The sequence below is a fragment of the Nannospalax galili genome, unplaced genomic scaffold (genome assembly GCF_000622305.1).
Source record: "Nannospalax galili isolate Female #2095 unplaced genomic scaffold, S.galili_v1.0 scaffold178, whole genome shotgun sequence".
Classification (NCBI taxonomy): Eukaryota; Metazoa; Chordata; class Mammalia; order Rodentia; family Spalacidae; genus Nannospalax; species Nannospalax galili.
The window spans coordinates 1-10,163 of NW_008341757.1; positions in this window are offsets into that span (position 1 = coordinate 1).

The following is a 10,163-nucleotide window of genomic DNA, read 5'->3' on the forward strand; positions in this document are numbered from 1 at the left end:
TATAACCTGAATAGCTACAAAGGAGACCAAGAAAGGGTAGAAGGAGGTGATGAGGAAGGATGAGGGATGGGCAAAGGACAGCTGAGATATTAAAGGGAAAAAGACTGGATGTGCAGTAACAAGAGGAGGGGTTGGGGTAGCAGGGTTGGGGGAGATGAGGAAGGAAAATCACTGCAATGTACTTTGTTCAAAAGTATAATGATGATCTATAATACCCCGTATGCTCATTTGAAAAAGAGAATGAACCGATGAACCTCACTCTTGGTAGGAGTTAAGATCAATTCAACCTGCAAGGCCATTTAGTAACATGGATGATGATCTGAGTGATACAGTTCTGTTCCTGGAGACTTACCCTGAGGATATAACTTGATATGGAAAAAGTTGTTTACAGAAATAATTGCATGTTATTAAGGGTGTAAATCTGAAAACTAAGATATAACTTAAGTATCCAATTATAGAAAAATGGTTATATAAATTAGGGTGCACATGATGCAATAATGTGCAGCCAGTGGGGAACTTGCTGCCAATTTGAATGGAGAGCATGTACAATTAATGTAAATTTAATTGTAAAAATGTAAAGTTGCCAGTTGTGGTGGCACGTGCACTCAAGAGGCAGAGGCAGTTGGATTTTGTTGTGAGATTTAGGCCAGCCTGGTCTACAGAGTGAGCTCCGGGCCAGCTGGGGCTACAGGGAGATCCCACATCAAACTGCCCCCTAAAAAAGTAGAATTATGCAAAATAAATACATAGAAGAGAATGAGGAAAGATGCTAAAAATGTATTTGGGTGGCTGGGATTGTGAGAAACTTAGTGGTTCTTCTATTTTCTGTGATAAGTATGACCTTTTAAAGCTTAAAGATGTGTACTCATCTACAACATTTAGTAGATGGGGCGTTGCCTTACATGGGTGTAAACTGATAAATACAGCTGTGTGAACCATTCACGGATTAGTGTAAGGTTGGTTTAGATTTCAGTGTATAGACTCAGAAGTGCTAAGGGCCAACAGATGCTCAGGGGTCTTTCAGGGAGCATCTTAAGTAACTGACAAGTCATTTTAATTAGCACAGGTTTTGCACCACATAGTCAGCAAAGCCCCAATCTTTTTTTTTTTTGCTAAGTGAAACAAACCCCTGCAAAGTCCCGCTATGTAAGTACTTTTCTTGACAAAATGCACCTTAAGAAAGTTCTCAGGTCATTTGCAGACTGGATCACACTTATCAACATTAGGTAAACAACTCAGTAAATTTTGTTGTTTACACATATGTATCTTGGCTAAAATTACAAAATACTTTCCTGAGTAGCAATAGATGATCCAGCCATTGATCACATTGATTGCTTGGGGCACCGCTGGCTCATGTCATTGTGCAGATGAGGCCTTACCGCTCTTCTCAGGAAAGTCTGGATTTGATAGTGTACCAGTCACTTTTCTGTTGCTGTGATAGAAACACTGACCAAAGCAACTTATGAAAGGAAGAATTTATTTGAGCTTACGGTTCCAGGAGAATTATAGTTCATCATGTCAGGGAGGCACAGTGGCCAGAGGTGGCTGGAGCAGGAGCAGCAGAAGCTAAGCTCTCACATCATCACGCAAGGACAGGAAGCAAGAGAGCGATTGGAGATCCGGCAAGGTTTAAGAACTCTCTAAGCCCACCCCCAGTGACGTGCTTCCTCCAGGATAGCCACACCTTCTAAAACCTCCCAAAACAGTGTCACCATGTGGGGACAAAATGTCCAAATACTTGGAGCCTATGGGTGACATTTTCATTCAAACCATCATGTTCCACCCCTGGGCCCCATAGGCTCAAGACCATATAAAATGCAAAATGCATTTAGTCCAACCTTAAAAGTCCCCATCATCATTACCAGTCTCAATACTATTCAAAAGACCACAGTCCAAAGTCTATTCTGAGACCCAGGGAAATAACTGTAAGCCCCTGTAAAATCAAAAGACAAATTACATACTCCCAACATACAGTGGAACTGAATACACATTACCATTCCAAAAGGGAGGAATGGAGGGATAGTGACTAAATACCAGAACAAAACAAGAACGAAAACCAGCAGGACAAACACCAAATCCAGTAGCTCCATGTCCAACTTCTGGGACTTTACTTCCAGAGCGCTTAGGTGGCTCAGCCACTCTAGCTTTGCTGAGTGCAGCACACATCTCTCTCTTGGGCTGGTACCACTCCCTGTATGCAGGTCTTCTTGGCAGATGCCTCACAGCTCTGGCATCATGAATATCTTCTTGGGGTCTCCACTGCCAACCAGGCTTCACCTTCACAGCTTCAGGCAATGGCCTATCAGGGCCTTCTCTAGGCAGAGGAACCCCTGCTGCGTGCTGCCTGGCCTCATCGGCTCTCTGAAACCGCAGAGGAAGAACTGATGATCGCTTCACTCTTGCATCTTTCATGCCTCTAAAGCCAGCACCGGAGGAATGACATTGCCATGTTTGACTGCAAGTTTGAAATGGACTCCAGCCTGCTTTATCCACTTTAGAAGCTTTCCTCTTCAGTGGCCCCAGCAGCATTTTCCTTTCACAAGTTGGAGGATTAACTGGGTGTGGTCTTGCCCTGGAGGCACTCTCTCCATTGTTTAAGTGAGAATCTCTAGGCCCCTCCTTAATCACTTTATTCTCCTTATCAAACGGATCCTCTCCAGCACATACCTTGGCTCCAACATTAGTCTTCCTAGAGCTCTTTTTCCATTCATCCTGTACATTCTGCATTTCTTTCTGCCCCATTTCTCTTTTTCACCGTAAACCTATATAATATTCACCATTAACAGCCACACCACCATTTCTATGTTATGCTGTCTTGAAATTTCCACTAGAGAAATTAGTCTATGACTTTTCAACTTAGCCTCAGGCAAGCTTTTACACATGTTAGTACTTCTGTGGTAGTTTTAACTGTTAACTTGACATGACCTAGAACCGTCTGCAAGACAGTCTCCTGAGGAGCTGTTTGGATTAGGTTGGCCTGTGAGAGACTGACGAGGATGACATCCTGAAGGTGGGTGACACTGTTCCCTGGGCCTCGCTGTTTAGGAGGAGAGGACACACGCTGATTGCTAAGCATGCATGCACTTGCTTCTCTGCTCTAGACTGTGGCTGTGGCAGGACCAGCTGCTTCAAGCTCCTTGGCTGTGTGTGACGGAAGCCCTTTCTCCTTTAAGTTTCTTTTTGTCAGGATATTTTATCACAACAACCGAAGGACTAAGGGAGGGCCTGTTTATGCTTAGAAAACATGAAACTGATATAAATCTCCAGCATGAGCCAAGATGGAGGCCTATGAGTCAGCACAAAATGGCTGACACCTGAAGTCCAGGAACCCCAAAAGTAAACAGTGACATAATCTGTTATATAACCATTTTTAGCAAGAAGCCATCTCTGTGATTTCCTTTTAAAAAGTCCTTCGGACCAAGGGCATGTGTGCTCTTACCCAATGGCCAGCTTCCCAGTGGCCCGTGCGCCCTCACTGGGAGAAAATAAAGCACATCTCATTTGCCAGTGGTTCTGTGAATCTTCCTTAATCTCCTAGCTCCTTAAGACCCTCCATTCCTGGCCCCTGAACACGGACTCAGTGAAAGAAAACTAGGACACCTTCTGTGGATGTACCACATTTTCTTTGCTCATTTCCCAGTTGATGGTCATTTGCCTTGAACCTTGTTTCTACTTAGGGTGCTATGACTGATAAGGAAAAATTATGTTTTTATAACCAAACTGAGTTCTTATATAATCTCCTTCTAAACTTAGACTACTTTGTAGTTTCATTTTGTTTAACTTACTAGGTAGATCTCTTAAAACTTATTTTATTATTCTTATTTTATGTGTAAGAGTGTATTGCCTGAATGTATGTAAGTGCGCCATGTGCACTCAGTGCCCATGGAAGCCAGAAGAGGGCACTGGATTCCCTGGAACTGGAGTTACAGACGGTTGTCCACCGCCATGTGGGTGCTGTGAATGAAACTGGGTCCTCTGAAAGAGCAGCCAGTGCTCTTAACCGCTGAGCCATCTCTCCAGACCCTAGGTAACGATCGTGAGATGCAACCCTGTGATGTTTTACTGCTCAGTGATGTCTTTACTACCCTGACATGTTTGATTGCTCTGTATTATCTTGAAGCCCTGTGATGCTTTTCACTCACCATGTCTAACTGCTGATAAAGATGTGAAACTAAAAGAAAATGGAAAGTCCATCACATGCTCTGATAAGACACCCAGCCTAATGGATCAAACAAAAGTGTACATTAAATGTGACAGATATCTAAACTTCTGCCTGTGATACCTATTTTGTTTTTGTAAACTACAGTGGCCATTTAACTCACTCTTAGCCCAAATAACCTGGCCTAGCTACAGACCAAAAAGTGGCAGATGTCCTGATTCATGCCTGGGAGATCTCCTTTGTAAACTACGATGACCTAGTGAACTCAGGAAGAAATTTCCCTAAGATAAAATGACACATCAATGAAAAGAGCCATAGGACCCAGGTGCCAAATCATAAAATGACATAAAAAGTCCTATATAACCTTACCTGTACTTGGTTTTGGTCAAGAAAATCTTGATGCCTTTGTTGCTGGGGCCACATGCATTTGAAAAATACTTGAGTTCTCTGACTCTCCTCGGCAATGTGCTTCCTCTCTTAGCTGTTTGAAGAATTTTCCCATGACATGAACAGTGCCACTGTGAATACTCAATTGCAAGTTTCTGTGTGGACTTATGTTCTCATTTCTCTAAGGTATGTGCTTGGGAGCAGAACTGTGGGGCTAGTGATAAATAGAAGTTTTTGACCTAGAGAGGTAGAGAAAGTCAGAGGAAGGAGAAAGGATGCATCAGAACTGAGGAGACAATTTGCGTTTTGAGCAAAGCCACGGGAGCAGGCAATAATAAGGCACCACAGATACAGAAGCTTGAAAGTTCTGCCTGGGCAGCATGGTGAAAATTAAGGCTAAAGAGAAAAGTTCAGGCCATGGTAATCTGCCAGTCCTGACATGTTCTGTAGGTACCAGGAGGCTGTGGACAGTACCAGAAAGCTGAGTCTGGATCACTCTAGATGGAAGAGGCTGGATTTGTTTCACAGCTGAGAGCTTACCTGCCCAGCAACTGTGGTAAATATTTTGCTTCCTGCAGAGAATTCTGTTCTTCATCATGATCCACACTAAATATTTAGACTGGCTTCTTGTAACTAAAACAATATGGATTTGTGATAACATAGTTAAGGGAGTTTTAAGGCAAGCCATTTTGTTTTCTTAAAAACATAGCAGAATTGGGCAAGGCTTGTTTATATTGGTGCTGAAATATGTTTAGATTAAAAATTTGAAAGTGAGTATATCAATCTGCTTGGATTCTCAGTCTCCTTCAGAAAGTCTCCTCCTCCTCCTCCTCCTCCTCCTCCTCCTTCTTCTTTTTGTACTGTGGATTGAACCCTTTTGTGTTTTATGGCCTCCTGGAGTAGCTGAGAGGTAGGCAGAGATCAGTGCTAAGAGACAGAATGGGACAGGCCTGGGAGGGCACAATGGCCATGTGCAGGAAGGCAGGAGAGACAGATCCTTTGGGATGATTTTTATAGGTGATTTCATTGGGGATGTGCAGAAAATTGGTCTGTGATTGAATGTTAGGAGACTCTGATTTAAACAAAATTAAATGGCCAGGTGTAGTGGTGCATCCCTTTAATCCTGGCACTGGAGAGGCAGAGGCAGGTGGATCTCTTGATGCTAGCCTGGTCTACACAGTGAGTTCTAGGCAACTGGGGCTACAGGGAGACTCTGTCTCAAAAAAAATTAAGTGGGTAGTATAGCATAACAGCTAAGGCTGTCTAGGTTCAAACCTTGTACGTTCCACTTATGCATGGTGGAGTTTGGAGGAAATTCTCACTATACAGTTTTCTCATCAGAAACAGTGGTCTGTTTGATCATTTGTGGAGGATTAAAGAATGTAAGATGCTCTAAGCATTGGCTCAGTCCAGTAAGGAGCAGGGCTTCTTAAGGTTTTTCCATTCATGGCTCTTTCACTCAAGAAATTTTTACATGATCTTAGTATATAAAGGACACATTTAAATCAAGTATTAAATAAATTTGTTTTAAAGCAGTTCCTTTGTATGCATACAATTTTACCACCTATAAAAGCTTGCAAGTATGTAAGTTTGCCCACTAATGAGATGGCTGTGCTTGTTTGCCTAACACGTGCTAGGAATGATGGCAGAAAGGCATCAAAGTCCACCCTTCCATTGCTAGTGAGACAACCTACAAAATTACCTGGGGTTCAGATTTAGTTAACTTGAGGATACAGGATGAGAGATGGAAAAGAATGTTTCCATGGGACCTAAAGGTGGTTATTTACAAAAGCAAAGGTTTAGGATACTCTTTGATGAAAATCAATATTTTATTACATATTACCTGCGGTAACCGCCAGTGGCGGCCACTCCTTCGTTCTCACTGGCATCAAGGCTGCTCCTCTGCTTGTCCTGGGCTGAGGCCACTCTTCTGCTCACCCTGTGCTGAGGCATCTCTTCTGCTTACCCTGTGCTGCCTCCTGTCATCGCTACTTCTGCCCGGTCCCGGACCCCAGGGCTGGTGAGGAGACTGTGTCACGCCTCCTGTCATCGCTACTTCTGCCCGGTCCCGGACCCCAGGGCTGATGAGGAGACTGTGTCAGCAGAGCCACATTCAGACACAGGAGACCAGGTTCAGTGACACAGGTCTGCTTTATTACAGGAAGGCACAAGCTTATATAGGGGTAGTGGTCCAATCACACCACAGCAAGTAAGATACCTTATTGAGCCTGGATTCCTGGAAACCAAGTGACCCTGACTGTTGCAATATCTAAGTGTTGCAATTTTGGATTCCAAGGGTGGTGATTAGGGAGTGGTGAGCTCTAGGCATCAGTCTCAGGATCTGCCAATGGGAACAAATGTCACAAGGCATTCCTTGTGGCTCCAGCGGTCAGGCTGTTGCCTCGGGCCTGCTGAATGGCTGTCATTAAGACTTTCACCCTAGGCTCAAGCCTGTCTCCCACAATTATCAATATTACATAACAAATTACATATCATATATGATAGAGTCCAGGTTCAGCGCAACCCTCCCCACAGTACAGCAAGGCTTTGCAACCCCCACAAGGACAAGTTCTGCAAAGTTCTTAGGGGCCCCCTAAGAACTGACTCAGGAACTGAGTCAACAGTTAAAATTAGCCATCTGCAGACAGACAAAAAGACCCTTACTCCCATGACTCAAGACCCGACTGATGTAAGAAGCTATCTCAGCACAAGCTGCTTCCCCCGATAAGTTTCACAATGTGCAGACCCCTGCTTCTCCTGAAACTGTAAAGATTATTTTTGCCACCTTCTGAATTCCCCAACCCCCCTATAGGAACTTCCCCAGCAGTCAGCAGGCTGCTGGTTGCTTTTCTCTCCCAAGCTGAGCTTCCAGCCTCCAACAATGCTCAGAAATAAACTTTGCTTTGCTGGAGCCTTCCTGTGTTTTCTGTTGCTATTCCCTGCCCGGCCTTTATCTAACAATATACATCACGCATATTACACACACACATATGTTCCCAAAGGAGGTGCTGGAGGTGTTCAGAAGACTCCAAGTAGAACAAACAAATAACTGTAGCCCAGGAGAGAAGGAACCCTCTCCAGGACCACCATCCTGTGGCTACCTGGAATTCCTGGGGTTGGTCACTTGGATAACTTCTCTCCAGGACTGAGGGTCTGGGGGTAGGAAGTGGGATGGGGGGGTGAGGAGGTGATCTCTACCCTCACTTTCAGTGTTTGCAATGCTGTTCCACCAATTGCTAATCTATTCTGAGAGTTAAGGATTTAAGTCTTTGACTTCTCCTGGCTCCAGATTTCTGTTCCAGGCAGATGGTAAGAATCAGGTAATTGGTTATTTGCTTAAAATAGGAAGAGAAAAGAACCCAGGAACAAACAAACAAGTTGCTACTTCCTTAAATTAACCTGTCGCAGTGGTGTGGCAACTGACTTTGCAAGTGGTGGTGGGAAAATTTACTTGTTGCCTTGGAGTTCTGAATCACAGGGGTTCTTGTGGAAACCAGGGTAGAGGAGTGGAAATGGATGTGGCAGGTAAGAACAGAAGACCAGGTCTTGGGAGATGGCTCAGTCAGTAAGTGCTTGCCTTGCAAGCATGAGGACCCCAGTTCAATCCCCAGAATGCACTTTTAAAAGCTGTACAAAAGTTTGTCATGGTGGGGCATGCTTGTAATCTCAGCACCAGGGAGGTAGAGCCAGGCAGGTGCCTGGAGCTTGCTGGCCAGACACCTAGCCTACTTGGTGAGCTCTAGGCTTGTCTATGAAAGATCTTGTCTAAAAAAAGAGGAGGGGAGTAGTTGGGTGTGGTGGTGCACACCTTTAATCTTAGCACTTGGGAGGCAGAGGCAGGCAGAACTGTGAGATGGAGACCACCCTAGTCTATAGGGTGAGTTCTAGATCAGCTGTGAGTACAGGGGGACCCTGTCTCAAAAAAGACCAAAGGAGGGGCCGGGCATGGTGGCACATGCCTTTAATGCCAGCACTTGGGAGGCAGAGGCAGGCTGATCTCTGTGAGTTCAAGGCCAGCCTGGTCTACATAGTGAGTTCCAGAACAGCTGGGGCTACAGGGAGACCCTGTCTCAAAAAGACCTAAAAAAAAAAAAAGACCAAAGGGGAAAAAAAAAGATGGAGGGCACCTGAGGAACACCACCCTAGCGTGTACACACACACACACACACACACACACACACACACAGAGTAGAGGGATACATCTTCCTTAATGGCCAGTTGACAAGGGTTGGCTGGGTTACCAGAGCTTCTCCAGAATCATGCAAGGACGGTTACTTCCATGAGTAGGCATTGTTAAATAGGACGGAGGCCAAACTAGCTGGGTTGGATTTCAGAGAGAATCTCATGAAAACATGAAAAGAGAGGATGCTTTGCAGAGGACTGAGCAGGCATAATTACAATATGGGTTAGAAGAGGGGTTAAAAAAATTAAGCCCAGAAGAAAAAAATATCAAAAGTAAATTGTAATTTTATGTTGTAAACTAATTGAAAGCTTAAAATGGCAATTGAAATTCTTTGTGAGCCCCAGGGAGAGCAGGCGGCCTTCTCTAGGGTGTTCGAACTTAATTACCAGGTGTGCCAACAGCAGAGTGAATTTTGTAAAATTACTTAAAATAATCATGTTGGGCACCAGAAAATGGTTATATTTATCTAAGGGCCTTAGCATACCTTTCAAGTTGAAAGCTAATTTATATCATTGAAAACTTAGTGGAATTTTAATACAGCTGCACATGAGTGGGAGTAATGTTTAAAAATGTGTTCTTTACCCTGTCAGGAATTTGAGTTTCAAAGTGTGTATGATTATTTCTTTAGGAGTATATTGGTAGAGTGGCAGCAAATACTTTCATGTTCTTAAAAATGTTTTTAAAATCTCAAAGTAGCTCTCTGCCTCCCTGGACCTGTACCACCGGCTAACTCTCCTGGCCTGCTCTCCTATCCTCAGGCCTCTTGGGGTGGGTCCATCGCGGAGCCCTCGGCGCCTTGACTCCCCTGGCCTCATTCGCCTTTGCATCTCCCCGGCTGTTCTCTGCTCCTGGTTTGGGCCCTGCGCCATTCCTGGTCTTGGGTCCCCAGACACCTGGGGAGCCAGTGCTGCTTCCTGATCCTTTTCACCCTGACCGCTTGGTGCCTTCCTTGGGCCCCGGGAGCACTGCCTCTGGACTCGGCCCCCCCCTCACCTCTCTCTGCTTCCCTGGACCCGCACCAGCCGCTAACTCTCCTGGCCTGCTCTCCTGCCCTCAGACCTCTCTTGGGGTAAGTCAATCGCTCAGCCCTCTGCGCCTTGACTCCCCCAGTGGCGTTCACCCTTCCATCTCGCACGCTGTTCTCTACTCCTAGTTTGGGCCCTGTGCCATTCCTAGTCTTGGGCAGCGTTCACCCTTCCATCTCCCATGCTGTTCTCTACTCCTAGTTTGGGCCCTGTGCCATTCCTAGTCTTGGGTCCCCAGACACCTGGAACCAATACTGCTTCCTGATCTTTTTCACCCAGGCCAACTTGGTGCCTTCCTTGGGCCCCAGGAGCACTGCTTCTGGACCTGGCCCCACCCTCACCTCCCTCTACTTCCCTGGTCCTGCAACACCTGCCAGCCTCTTTCTGGGGCTCCGAGGCTTACCTTTCC